The following is a 15,177-nucleotide window of genomic DNA, read 5'->3' as shown; positions in this document are numbered from 1 at the left end:
TCTTGCTTCACTGGGATGTAGCAAGAGCTACATGGGATTATTGATCATTTATGCAGGTTTGATAAAAATCTTGCTTACTTGTGCTTTTTTAAGAAAAAAAAAGATATAATAATGTAATGTGATGGTGAATTATACACAAGCATCCGACATCCAATGGATGTGAATCTCTGATATTATAATTTGTTTGACATTTATAACATACAGTATAAAATCAAACATGGTGAAACTGAAAAATCAGAAACTTTGATCTATTTGAGCTGCAGATCACTAATCTCACTTTACAAAGTATTTAAAGCATTTAAGAGAATATTAAGTTTGTTTTTTATTAAATATTTTACTCTGCTTGAAGAAAGAAAAAACAATAAGAGGCCAGAATATTTATAAAAAGACTAATAATCTCACAGTAAATTAAATGTCACCATTGTGTTCATTACAGTGCAGTTAGTCTCTTTTAATTAAAAAAGTTTCTGCAAATTGCTGTTCAGATGCATAACAATTTATCTGTTGTCCATACGCAACTAAAATATAACATAATAAAAGTTAATATTGAAAGGATGCGTGTCGGTTTACACAGAGAAAATAATTATTTTTTCCCATGGCTGCATCAGAATGCTGCTGCACCTGCAGCCGAATCCTCAGTAATATTTATATTAACTGACTTATCTCCAGTCTGAATGTAAATTAAAACAGAAATTTGCATGTTTCCCGAGCCGCGGCTGTTTTCTGTCTCTTTGGTTTGGATTGATCCGGCCTGATCGTTTTGACCGGGTCTCCCTTTACCTGGGCCTTTTCTAAGCCACACATGATAATCCTCATTGGTCCCTCATTAAGTCTTTGCTCCAATTAGGCCACACTCATTTTGCTGCAGCACAATTACTTTGTGCTGTGGCTCACAAATCCTCCAGCAGTGGATTAGCCTGTTGGCTGGGTGGGATGGAAATAGCAGCATTTTTAGTCAGAGGAGAAGGTGAGCCACTGTCCTCACCTCTGCTGATGTGGCACTGCTAACTAGCTCCATGGGAGTTTCTGTGTTTGTGAAAATAACCCCGAAGTGACTTTCTGCGACCTCTTTAAATATGTCTAGTTTGGTTCAGTGAGAGAAATTATTAGGAAACACAAAAGGCTTCAGCTTCAATAGGATTATGTCTAGACTTTCTCTGTTACACATTCTTGGGAGAAAAATAAGAAAAATGTAAAAGGCATAACCAACAGCAAATGAAGGTTATAATGTCAATGTTTTTTACAGCAATGCTACTTTTGTATTTAGCATACACATTAAGATGATTGTTTGAGTTAAAGGTTTTATTAACTGTTGTGATTTGTTGTTTTTTGCAGCGTAGTTTTACAGTTTTGCTGGTTTGTGCAGTGCTGCAGTAACCGCAGCGTTTCTGTGTGGAGTTAACATGATCCCACTGTGCATGACAGAGTTCTCTCAGAATCTCCAGTTTCCTCCAGACGTCCAGAGACAGGCGTGTTGGGTTAATCTGTGGTGGACAGCAGAGCGGTTCAAGGTGTTCCCTGCCTTTACCACTTTAATCCCTTTCAGGTACAACCCCTGCAACCAGAACAGGATTAAGCTGCTATGGAAAATTGATGTATGGTTGGAGCTTGTTGCTTAACGCCAGTGTCCTGTTGGCTGGCTCCTCGGCTGATTTCAGTCAACTTTTCCTTCCTTTGTGTTGCTCTCAGGAAACCATGATGCTCCTCTCTACCTGCTAATCACTGAGTGCAGAACTAGAGATGGTTTTCCCAGGAGGCCTTCTGTGTTTTGGGATCTGTAAAATATGCCACTAGACAAACAGCAGATCTGTGCTGATGATGCTTTACTTACAGCCTTCTTGGTTGCCACTCCATGACCAGCAGCCTGATAACTCTGGAAATATTTCTGTTATGTCTCCTGATCAACATAATCAGAGGAAATGATAATGTTCTGGTTCCACGGGCTTAAAGGAAGCCAGCATTCAGGTTCTGCCAGTTAAACGTTGATGAAGTGAAATGAGCTGGAAAAACATTTGGAGGTTTAAGGTTCTGGAGCCGATGAAGTCAGTCAGTCTGGGAAGGTTCAGATTGTCATTTTGAAATGATTAACATCCTGTTACTGTTAGGAAGATTATATAAAAAGATCAACTATTATTAGAACACATAAGAAAACACAGATCTCCTCTGGAATAGATTCCCAGAAGACCGACTGTTATGACTGGCGTCGTTAACTTAATTATGCAAATATGAGTGTGCAGCTGCCTGTCTCTGATTGGTTCCCAGAAGAAGACGTAGACGCCCAATTGGTGGCCTCCCGGAGGTGATGGATATAAAAGCTGTGGACTCGACTTCCTGCCATCCATCCTCAGCTCATCCCAACCAGCCACAGTTTGTCTGTCCTTGTAAAAGTCCTGGAGTTTGTCAGAGTGAGCTGCCGTTTATGTTTGCTTAGTTTTCTCATGTTTTTCTTAATTAGGAAGGAAAGTTTTTGTCATTTGGTTTATTTACTTTCAATTAGGTAAGTTTCGGTTAATATTCAGATAGTTTCCTTTTGTTTGTTGTTTTCAGCATCATAGCTCTCTCTGAAGCCGTATGCTCCACTTGTTGGAACATCTCAATCAAAAATACATCTTTTTAAAATAACATTATGTTTAACTGTGTTGGCTGCTTGAGGTCTGAAGAGGATGGATCCTTCATGTTATGATCTGGTTCCCCTAGACGGGTCGTAACAACGACCAACGTGACAAAATGCATGAAAGCTGTAGATGGCGCGCCTAACATTTTAGTGGTGAAGTTTGTGAAAGACTGAACAAGTACAGCTTGTTGTTAGAGATTCCCAGGGAAACAAAGATGTCAGAGCTTCATCCGAATGATTGAAAGTTTTGGTCATAAACAGAAACAAAACAAGGACATCTTACCCTGCAGTGAGCACGGTGGTGGCAGGCGGGTGGTTTGGGATTGTTTCTGTCTGGCTCAATCAGCTGCTCTTTAGCTCGTCTGACGCATTTCAGAGTCAAACATGAAGCATCTGTTGCACAGCTTGGTCCAATCTGGGTCAGCCACTAAACCCTGCAGCAAATCTACAACAGAATGGCCCAGTCAAAGTCTGGAGGGCTAACAAATTAGATATCTGGAAAATCCATGAAACTCAAGCAGCAGTGTGAAGCAGAGTGAGGCAGAGTCAAGAGGATGTGAGGAGCTGATAGTGAAGTGATGCTGCTGCTGCTGAAGGTTATATGATTTATTAAATGATGAGGTGAAAGCTTTGACATGATTGTAGCCTCAGCTCAGCAATGTTTTTATAATAAAATCATCTTTTCCTCTTGGCTGAGCTGGTTTTACCTGACTTCACACTGCATTCGCCGTGTTACTTCTGACAAATGGAAAAATCAGCAAGAATATTTTCCACATAGCCGGTTACTGGTGTGTTAGCTGCTGTGGGTAAATTAGCGCCGGTCGGGTCTGATGTTGGCACATGACCAGCAGAAGCCTGAAGAAGAAAGACACTTTCTCTTTTCATTACAGCAGGCTGGCTAAACTCTCCAGTCCTTTAGTGCCTTACCTTAAACTGCTGCTGATGCTTTCGAGCACCATGAGTCTAAAACCCGGCCGCTGGCTGAGGGGACGGCACTCATCCCGTCCTGTCGCTCTGCAGCTGGATGATGGAGTAATGAGCCGTTCAGCTGCAGCTGTTTAGCCGGGGAAATGATAAAGTTGACCAGGCAAGGAGAAAGATACTGTACATATGTCAACCGGAGTTTTTTCTTCGCGGCTGCCCTGGTGTGGGTTAGCTAATGCGCTTTCCTGGACTGACATTTCTTCAAGGATGTTTATCCTGGATGGCTGGGCTTCTGCTGGCTGAGTCAGTTAAAGCTGTGAGCTCACTCTCCATGTCTTCTCTGATTTCTCTTTCTCTCAATTTCTTTCAGGCCTGGCAGTAAGTGACCTGTGAATAGAGTCACTCTGGGGATTTTCTAAAGGACTTCTTCATTCTGTAACATTGTTGGAACATCGGACGTTACAAAGACCAGGAGGTATGTGAGAGTGAAATTTGATTTTCTGAAAGTTGTTATTCTTTCAACTCAAGGTTACTTCTGAACCCTTTAGAACTTTAGTTCAGGTAGTTGTTTGGGTATTCCATATTAAAGCAAAGTTAAAAGCAGGAATAAATGCCTTTTATGTAAGTAAAAATCAAACTTAAAAGTTTTTTTGAACACACTCGGCCTGCAGCTCAGAGCTCCTTCTGTTCCACGTTTTAGGAAACCCAGCAGATATAAGAAATATATTTCTTATCCAGAAATCAATGCTAGATTTTTTTTACATTTATTACACCACAATTGTTAATTCTTATATAGCTTTATAATAATTAGTGATGGGAAGATTTAAAAACTTCATTAATTTGATCAGAAGGTTTTGTTGAAAGGTGTGACTGATAATGTCAAAGCAGTGTTTGTGTATTAATCCATATTAGGGAATACTTTGTGTTTGAGATATTAAAGTGTTTTATTAATAGGTGACTGATAGGTGACACTAATACCAGGATATCCACAGATACAGATTCATTTCACCCAAACTGATGTTTTCCAGCCTTTATTTCTGTTAAATGTGACAATTGCCTAATAAAAATGACACTGGTGGTTATGATATTACATCAGACCAATGAAACGACACTTTAAAACAAAATGTGGGTTTAAACCTGTCTGAGTTTTTAATGTATTGAATAGGATTCAATCTGAATACGACTTTGTTTAGCTTCCATGTTGCTTTAAAGCTATAAAATTTTATTTTTTTCCCCAAGGACAAAGATGACACACAATGAGCCAAAAGGTGTCGGATTCATCCAGACAACATGCTTAAATGCATCACACACACACACACACACACACACGCACACACACACACACACACACACTGAATGCCACAGCTATGTGGTTCTGCTCATAACCCATAACTCCAGCCATGTTTTCCACCATTTGCTTTTCATGCCCTTTTTTCAATAAATGCATCAAAAGTGAGAAAAAAACACAAAAAAGCTGGAAATGAATGTGATCATGGTGGGGAAGGGACTGTGCTGAACAACGTGTAGAAAGAAAATGTCTCTCTGCTCCCTCGCTGCCTTGAGGCATAACACAATTAGACTTGAGATTGTTTTTCCTCTCCCTCTGCCCATCTGATTTCTGCTCCTGCCAGACTATTCTCTTTCATCCGCTTTATTCCTCTGTATTGTCATAATGTAGCAGACCCTGAGTGCTCTCACAGATCACTGGTACAGCTTATCAGTGAAGTGGTGCCGCTTCAAATTGGGTCCTTTAATTTGGTCTCTCTACATTCATTCTCAGCATTACACTTTGAGGGGAAAAGGTTGCAGCGGTGGAGGGAAAGATAAACACACTGCAGGTGGAACAGATGAGAGGACGACCTGGAAATCTCACACAGGAAGTTTGGAAATGACCAGAGGAAGGAAAGAGTGAGTCTGTTCAGCATCTGATCAGAAACTTCAAGTTAAAGTTTAAAAATGTAAATCTATGATGAATGCATGTTTTTATTTTATATTTCATTACATAAACACTGAAATAGAATAAAAACATATTTAAAGTTGTATTTCAAATGAATCCAGAATGGATCCAGAGCACTGAATGTATGAACATTATATTAATTTGTTTCTTTATTATTCTGCATCATATTTAATGTTCAACAGAAACATGCACCATATGCAAATAGCTGTAAATATATTTGGCTTCACTTCATTATCTTCACTTCCATGATTGACAGATTGACAGAATAACATTTATTTTAATGAGATGTTCTGCAGATTATTATATATTATGGGGGAAAGTATGAAAATAATCCTTTCATGTCTCATTATGAGTTTTGAACGGTTTGGTGGCTGGGCCGGCGTCCAGCTCCGGTTCTGTTTGCTGTTTGAATCGGGTTTAGGAAGATTGTAACATTTCTTCAGCTTCATTCTGGTTTAAAAAAGTATTTACACCCGTCAGACTTCAGCTTTTTACGTTACAACAACGTTTGATGCATCTTATTGTGATTTTATCTGGTAGAATCATGCAGGTTAGGCAATGATATTAAAGCAGAAGCAAAACTGATTTTTAAAAGTTTTTTTAACCAAAGCATATAAAAATATGAAAAAAATCAATTAATTTTTGCAAAACCATCCAACTTCCATCAGACTGGATGTGGAGCCCCAAGTTCTCATGTTGCTTCTCATCCTCAGTTAGATTTCAGTCTGGATTCTTTATAAAACCTGGGATTCATTTCACAAGGTCCTGTGTGGTAGAAATATGTGATATGAATTAGTTTAATATGCTTTTATTACAGTAGCAGAGCTGAATTACTGTGCTAACATAAAGCACTGCAAAAACACAAAATTATTTCCAGTGCAAATATCTTCTTACATTTGAAATAAACTAACTGAAAGACATAGACATCATAAATATACAGGAGCTTGTTTTAGGTTAATAATTATTGAATATTGATTACTAATCGTACCAGATTTAATTTCTAGCATGAGGAAGATGTAAAAAGTGAAAAAACTGCTGGTGGACGTCGTCCTGTGTGATGTTGTGTTCTGATCTTTTACTGTAAATCACGTAAAGGTCAGAGTTCATGACCTTTATTTACATGGGAAGACGTGGCACCATGTAAAGAAGGGGAAGGTGAGTCAGCGCAACGCTTCAGGCAACTTTCTGCTTGAAAACGTTGCTTCCTACCATTGTGGCATTTCCCTCCTCTGTATTTCTGTTTTTCGCTGTAAAAAGGCGCATCATGATGGAAGCAGTATTCCCTCATGAACATGGACCCTTAAGCTGTCAGAGTGCTGCATGCTAACATGAACAAAATGGTTAAAGATGTTTTAAGAACCGCAATAATAACTCTGAACAGCTGGAACAGATAAACAAATCTGATTTTAAAATGTGTTTCCTGCTGATGCCTTTCTTCAGTTTTTGACCATTGAACTAATAATTGAACTGTCTGGTTTGAACTGGAAGGCCTTGATGACTTCCCAGTAGAAAGTATATCAACTTTTTACTGTCAACCTTTTCTGATCTGCTGTTTGTGGTTGAAAGTTGAAAAGAAATGCTTCATGTGTCTTCAAGTGTAAGTTTTCATTTTCCTATCACTTTTGCTGTAATCATGGATGTGATATTTCCAAAACTATTCCTCTGCGTCAACTCTTTACTAGGAAAAATGTAAAGTGATGATTAGGCCATTAGGGCCACATCTGCCAGCCTAATTCTCTTTTAATTTGCAGAGATCTGTGCTGTATATCGCTACAGTGGATGTGACATTTTAATTAAGGCAGGGCTGTAAAAATGATTACTGCGAGGTTACAGAGGGCTTCTGTTCATACCACTGTGGAGAATAGTTTCCATACCGCCAAACCAACATGGCCACAGCGTCTCTCTGACCTCCTCCTCAGTCATTAGAGCCATCACACAGATTGGTAACAAGATATAAATTACACTTTTATTTTTGCACAAGTTGAATATTGAATTCTCATACCTGGAAATGTGTTTTATTATTCGATTATCTTTATGTTGCTCTGCTAATGCATGAGTGTGCCTGAACATGTTTTTAAGATTCTTTCTTTTCTTAGAAAATCCTTGTGATTTCCTCGTTTGCCTTGGGCATAAACACCAGCACTGGAAATAGAAGTGGATTAATTTGACACATGGAGTGCCAACTTGGACTTGAGCACCAGCAGAACCAATGAATCATGATACTTTATGTTTCACCGCATGATCTGTGGTTGCATGGCTGATTCTTTAGAGCAGAGGCGATTAAGGAGGAAGTTAATCTAAGAGGAAGTAGACATCTGTTTGGCTTGGTTTCCTGTCCAGGGCTAAGACATAAGCTAGTTGAGATTTATTTTGTTGTAATCGTTTTTGTCAGAAATACAAAGGACAACTGGATTTGTGTTTTCTTCTTCTCTGAATTTAATTTGTATCTAGAAGCAGTGGCTGCTACTTTATAAATATTATGTTTCAAGTTCTTTTATTGGAAGGCCGTCCTAATGTCTAAAAAAGGCATGGAAATATTATTTACTAATTCTATTTAGTAAGATAAAAAAAACATGTCTTTAATGTAGATTGAGTTCAGGATTGATTACTTTAAGTATTTTATAAAAACCTATTTTTAAAACAATCCAATAAGAAGCTGTTAAATGTGATTAAACATTTTTCTTCCTCATCTGAGAATGTCAGACAAAATGATGCCCTGAGAGGAGAGCCATGTGGCTCATTTCAATACTTTACATATATATATGTATTTTTATCATGGATAAATCTATAAACAATGTAGGCGTTATAATTGTCACCACAACCCTAAAAGAAACCAAAACTCTGGTTAGATTTTTTAGTCCTGGATGTAATAAAAGTTTTTTGTGATTTCCTGTCGGCCTTCAACATGCAGGATCTGCAGTAAAGCTCTTCAATAATCCAGGGAGGAGCCGTGCGACTGCGCCGAGCCGCATGTACTCTGGATGTGTGACAGAAGGCTTTTTAAGCACAGTGTTGCTGCAAGACATTTCACTATATACCTCCCTCCCCTTATGTAATGTTAACAGCCAGTGGGCGAGTGTATAGAAGGTACCTGAGCTTCACAGGGGTCAATAATAAGAAGCATATTGAGCACATTTACTGCTTCTTATTGAGCTCTTCAGGTTTAGTGGTTTTCCTCTGACACTGCAGGGTTTATCAAAGCGCCGTTTCCTTCCTTCACTAACCGTTTCCTCTCCACTCAGCTTCCATCCTGAGCATCCCTGTAATACATGCCTTGACAAGATAATAATACATTATTGAAATGTCATCGCAACGATACAAATTTTTCACTGACATTCAACAAAACATTGGGAATGGTTTTGCTCGAAAATTTGGTGTGCTAGACTGACAGACATGCAAAACACAGTTCAGTCAGGAAATGCTCAGAGCGTCGCTAGCATGCAATTAGAAAGGCCTGGGGATTTGTGAATATTGCAAAGCTTTCTGCGCTCGTCAAAGCCGTTTGACTGACATAGTGAGTAGGATGTGGCAGACAAACAAGAGGGTGAGGACGATCGCAAAGCGCTGATGTGCCAGCAGAGTTGTCTGTTCTGACTAATGTAGCAAAACAGCAGCAGAGAAACGGATTCAGCTGCGCGGCAGCTTCTCTTTGTGCTGCAGCGTTTCAGGACCTTGGACAGCTCAGTCAATCGCGATGCGTTCACAGTAACTTTGGACAAAAAACGTTGAGTTTCATGGATTTTTTCTGCTCACATGTTTTATGATCCGTCTCATTTCAGAAAAACACAGACTGAAAGTCCAAAGAAACAATTTACTGAGTCATTTAGATAATTTTGACCTTGTTCAGACTCAAGTTCATTCAAAGTAACTATAACAACTCATTTTCTAAACTGGTTAAAAATGTATGAATTTTATGAAATGCATACATTTATTTTTACAAAGTTGCCAAATAACAAAGTTGATTTTATTTTTCTGCTGAGGCATGAATGCTTCATTTAAATAAATCAAATTTATGATGGGTTATAGATGAGCTTATTAAAACAGAAGAATACTTGTTGAGATTTCTACATCAAGTTATAAATTTGTTGCAGCCAAAAATTTGAGATGTTACTTTTGTTTGGTTAATCGTCGACCTTGAGACGATTAACAGAGGCTGTTTTCTTCGCTTGGTCATGTTGATGTTGATTTAAACTGGACTTTAAATCAGTTTAAATCTAATATTTTTATTCAGCTGGACGTCAACATGAAGAACCAACTAAATGTAAATGAACTTCTGAAACTGATATGGCGTTACTAGACCTGCAGCAGCATCGGTGTTATCAGGAAAAACAACGATTTGACAGCCGCTGTGTGACAGCACAATGTTTGACAGCGCCCTCTTCAGGCTGACAGAGCGCTGCATGCTGGTGTTTTCCACACAGTTCATCTGCTTCCTGAACTCGGCCACACACTGCGAACTTTAAAACTTATCAGTTCGTTTCTCCTGTTTGGAAACTGGGATTAAAATTAAACTTTCTCTGAAAAGTGGATTTAGATGTGCATTTTTAATTAATTTCATATTTTTTTCTTTTATACAGTTCAGCACATTGAGCTCTTTGTTTTTTCCCTTCTTTTGTCTTTGATAGCCTGTAAAACCTTTTGGCTCTCATAGATAAACCTGCTCTGCCTCTATAGTTTACTTTCAGTGGTTTTTTGAATCGTTTCATTAGATTTTTTTCTGACTTGAAAACTTTTTCTATCTCAGTAATTTATTTTTCAGAAAAATATTGTTTGTACCTCGGTCTCTTGTTGTATAAAAGCAGCTTTTATCTCTCTAGTGAAAATAATCTGCTGGAAAAGACAGTCTGGTTTGGTCTCACTTTTCCTTTGCCTATGTAGTCAGTCAGACTTTTAAGAATGGTGCTTTTATTGCTATGATTATGATAAAGCAATAATTTTAATGTATGGTGATCTGTAAAAGCTCCTCTGCTTATGTTTGATGCTTTTGCTTTAACTTCCCCTTCGGACTTTTCAAAGTTAAAGTGAAGGCGCTGAGGCTTTTTCATCGTCTTTTATCCGTCTCTGTGTCTCTGAGGACTTCTGTCATCACTGAGTCGGAGATGTTGCAGCTCTCAGCACCAGACGTGTCACACACAGTTCTGAATACCAGATTCCTGTCCACACGGCCGTGGATCAGATCGGACCAGCAGGTTAATCTGACCTGCTGGTCAGTCCAGGGGAGGAAATATCCAAACTCTTCTATTACAAGTTCATTTGTACATTCAGGGCATGAATGTACAAATGGCTGCCTGGTTCTTCATATGGCTCCAGCATTTTGTTTAGTTTTATTTTCACTGAGTGAATAAATGCACACCTGGATACTGCAGGTTGGTTTTCCACAAACTGCTGTGACATCATGGATGCCTCATTCATTTATTTCCTCTGGTTTCATTTTCTTCACACCTTCCTTTGATTTTCATCCAATCAATCCAGCAAGTTTCCAACTTAGAATTTTATTCTGCTTTTAGCTGTTTTTACTAGATAGTTGGTTCAATAAATGAACTTTTTATTATTGCTAATAGCTTTTGCACCAAAGATTTTTACAGGTTCCAGTAAAACTAGGATGTAAGATTAAGAAAACAGTCAAATATATTTGACTAAAACACATAAAAATAACAATAGATATTAGAAAAATAAATTGAGCTGAAGCTGAGCTGTAAAAATGATTTTTAAAAACATCTTAAAGGTTTTTAATGTCCATGCATTTCTCATATGGCAGGTCAATACGGATAAAATTGTTTCCTACTTAAAATCAGACATTCCACCTGGAGCTGGAGCGATGCAGCAGAAAATAATGTGCGATCTCACCGGTGCAGGATTATGTGTATATTCTGAAGTCAGGCCTTGTGATTTTGTTCCCACTTTTACCTTTGAGCCTTTTGCAGCTGCTGCTTGCATGTCAGGCTGTCGGCCGTTTCTGGGAACCAGTGAGAGCAAAGTCCTGTTAAACAGTGAAAAGCTTTGTGGTGATTATGACAATTAGCCTTAAAACAAACTTGCTCCTCCTCTTCAGTTTATTCTGTAATTGTCATGAAGGTTTGAACATAAAGTGTTGACATCATCCATTGGCCACCTGCATACCTCAGCCAGAGCAGCTAATACAGCTTAGTACCAGCTGGTGGGCAATCTGAGAATAAGTAAGATGTTTAATATGTGGCTGAAATCCAACATCATAAATTCATTTTAGCTTTCCAGTAACACAGAGCATTATTTAGTCTCATTATGTGGGGTTAATCAGAGTGCTGCAGCAGTCAAACGGGTAAAAACTCCCATCCAGGCTCTTCTGATTGTGACTGTGCTGAGAGGCCCTTTAGCAGGAGCTTATATCTTAAACTGTCTGCTCAATAACTCAATTCCACTCTTATCTTGGGCACAAGAAGAGATTTAAAGTGAAGTGGGAGAGCTCAGTCTTCTTCTCTGTAGGATGCATCCCACGGGCCAGACTGTAAAAGAATTATGGAGGGCCCCATCAATGATGTCTTTGAGAGATTACCATGAAGATGGCCGTTAATAACGTGGCACAGCGTGTGACAATGAATGCTTTATTGACGGCTGCTTCTGAGGCGTCTGCAGCACAAGGTGCAGCTGACATATGTGTCCACAAATACAGAAATATGGAGAGCTTGTAAGTGAAAGAGATGATTCAATTTACAGCATTATTATAAAACCAGGCGTCCATGCATGGCTGCTTTGAGCACTTGCTGGCTTAAATTACCGCATTAGAGAAACACTGTAATATTTGACAACATTGTAAAATCAAAGTGTTTTCCTGTGGGTCTGCAGCTGGTCCATCTGAAGCCTCTATGAACCAAAGGGTTCATTTCCAGTGTTTTTCTTTTTCAACAAAATCAAAACATTTTTCTTTTTCTAATGTGAAGCTTTCAGTGGTCAAAGTAACATCTAAATCAGAATTCAATTAATTTATATTCATAAGCTTGATAGAAGTTATAATTACTAACTTTTTTCTTTCAAGTGATCACTGATTATATAACAGTTCCTTTTGTGACCGGTAAAAGCTGAAGCTTCAGGTTTTGTACAAAGTTTTTTTCACCACATGAACATGTGAATCTGTTCCCATAAAAAACAAAAAACCGTGTTTACACTAATCCATCCTGACGTCTCTTTCATGCTTTCCAATTTTCCCCAGTTCATCCTTCATTTGAGTTTTTTCCCCATCCTGCCTTGCCCAGTTCTAAATTTATTCTTTCATTTATTTATTTATTTGATCTCTCATTCTCCTGTTTGTATATGTGGGATTTGTATGAGGCGCATTATTTGCATTAGTCACTGAGCAAAATGAAAAAGTGGGGTTGCGTTTTGCGGCTGGTGGCTGTTTGTTCCTGGGCTTTTCTTTCTGTGATTCCCTGTTTTCATGGTTTGGCCAACCTGTTTGTTGTCACATTCAGTTTGTTTTACTCGGTTTTGTCTCCTGCTCTGTTTGTGTTCATGTTTACATGAAGCATGTTTGTTGTCTGCTCTGCAGGTTCGCTGGTTTTCGTATATTGAACGATGCACAGAGTTGAGGTTTGCAATATCTTTAATGTTCTCCTTCTCCTGTGCATGTGGTTTATTATATAGACCCCAGAGCAGAAAACACATTTCTAGAGGAAATACAGAAACTTATTGCTGTTCCACAGAATCCCATCTAAGAAATAATAAATCATGCAGTAAAATGCACTCCAAATAAAAAGCTGTTGATCTTAATAAGGAGGCTCAGTGCAGCTGAGATGTAAAAGTTTTGTTGGTAAAAGTGCTGAATTGTTGCAGGCAGGTGTAAACACCAGGTTCAGCAGCTCCAGTCTGAAAATGGAAGTCGGTTGTAATTTTCCCAGTTTTGTAGTGATATGTTTCTCCACCTGCTGTGTCTAAAGCTGCTGTCACTCTGCTCCTGTTTTCATACCCTACATGTCATTTTGAAAATGTGTCACAAGCCTGAATGTGAGGAAGAGGAGTTTGTGCCAGACGAGGTTCTGTGTGAGTTTGAAGAGTGTGTGTTTTTGATGCTGCCCCTGTTTGAATAGTGCAGAGGTGAGGGATTCGGTTTGCTCCGTCAGGAACGGCTACGCTGCTCCTGCTATGATGTCACAATCTTTTCTGTGTTTCTAGTAGAGGATTGGATGATCACCTTGTAATGTTTCCATGCTGTGAATGAAAGCCAAACACATCAATAAAAACTCTTTGAGGAAATGAGAAAGTTACGTTAATGTTTGTCATTTCCACCAATATTTTGTTGGCGATGCATCAAAATGAACATTAAATGGAAACACGGTTAATTATCTGAATTGTTAGTGAAAGACTGTTGGAAGGTTTCTGCAGCTTTATTTGCTTCATAATGTTTTTCTTTTGTTTATTGTTGGTAAATCATAAATTCTCTGCATTTGGTTTAAAATGTCCCTCAAAACCAAAAGGCTCATTTTTCTCCTCACCTCTAGTACTGCAAATATTAATAATCAATATGTAGACAGCTGATCCTGCGTCGTTATTTACTTCTGTCAGAAAATGATGCTACACAAAATAAAAAGCTTAAAATAATTGTTTTGAGTGGCCTTAGGGTCATATTGTAATTGTTGTGTAATTCCTCTCAAATTAAACTATGTTTTGTGAATTTAGGTAAAATTAGGCTTTTAAATAAATAACGTTGAGGCCTTTTGAGTTGCATGGCTTTTATTTGGTTTAGCAAAATTAAGGAATAAAAAGATAAGATAATACTTTATTGATAACATAAGGCAGTATGCCTGAATTAATTTGAACACTATCTATTCAGGACTGAGGTGTAAGTTCTGCTGCAGCATATGAAAACCACTTTATGCCACCATGGATCCTAAACGAGTTCTTGTAGCGACTGGAAGAGTCGGAAATCCTGCAGCAGATGGGGAGGCGTCAGCAGAAGCTTGATCTTCAAATTGTCAACCAGTCTGGATCCAGATGACGAGTCAGAAACTACAAACATGACTTGGATCCACAGAGTTGGCGGCAAACAGGCGAGATTTCAGCCCACATGTCACCTGTTCATGGAGCTGTGCTGGTAGCGAAGGAAATGCAGGGATTCCTGCGTTTTACCAAAGGCTCTTTATCTAACTATGTATCTAATTACTAATACTTTCTACATTGATGGATCTTTTTCTGATCCATCGCACATGGAGGTCAGAGGAGGAATGAGGAAACATGGCGGCTCTGTCCTCATGCAAACTGAATGTGAGACGATTCCTGCATTCAGCAGACAGAGGTTTCTCCTGAGCCCTGTGATAACAGAAAGATCTGAAATCTATCACATGTCCTCGACCTTTGACCTTTTACTATCTCTGTGTGTGTGTAGGCCAATGCTACCTGTGCTGCTGATATAGAAATGCCAGGTATTCCAGCAGATAGAACAGTTTGGATAGAGACAAACTGCAACTAATTGTAACGTCTTCTCCACCTGTTTCTGTCCTTTTTCTGTCCTTTTCTAATTTCTGTTATGAATCTGTGGTTTCTTCCTCTTGCTCCTCTCCGTTTCAGCTCCTCCTCTTCGTCCATGCGCTGTCCACTCCTCTGTGGAGGCCAGCGGCGGTAATCCGCCACGGCAGTCGCTGAGAACAATGGCCACTGGGTGTTTGGTGATGTAATGATCTCTGCCATCACCTTTCAAGTCCTTCTGGTCACT

At 38.9% G+C, this 15,177-nt stretch overlaps 1 protein-coding gene across 6 annotated transcripts in view; it reads left to right on the top strand.

Moving 5' to 3' along the window:
- The window catches only part of LOC102217803 (leucine-rich repeat and immunoglobulin-like domain-containing nogo receptor-interacting protein 2), a 191,926-nt gene that overhangs the window by 62,341 nt on the left and 114,408 nt on the right, over positions 1-15,177 (top strand). For 5 of the 6 annotated variants that reach the window (XM_023328109.1, XM_023328108.1, XM_023328111.1 and 2 more), the window contains one exon: positions 3,909-4,013. The gene's annotated coding sequence lies outside the window, so the exon portion shown is untranslated. Of the gene's footprint in view, positions 1-3,908; positions 4,014-5,318; positions 5,441-15,177 lie in introns of those variants that run through there. The other variant, XR_002752249.1, reaches the window with a different exon arrangement.

This window comes from Xiphophorus maculatus, chromosome 23 (assembly GCF_002775205.1).
Source record: "Xiphophorus maculatus strain JP 163 A chromosome 23, X_maculatus-5.0-male, whole genome shotgun sequence".
Taxonomy (NCBI): Eukaryota; Metazoa; Chordata; class Actinopteri; order Cyprinodontiformes; family Poeciliidae; genus Xiphophorus; species Xiphophorus maculatus.
Note: the sequence above shows the minus strand (reverse complement) of the source record. Positions and strands in the feature narration are given on the sequence as shown.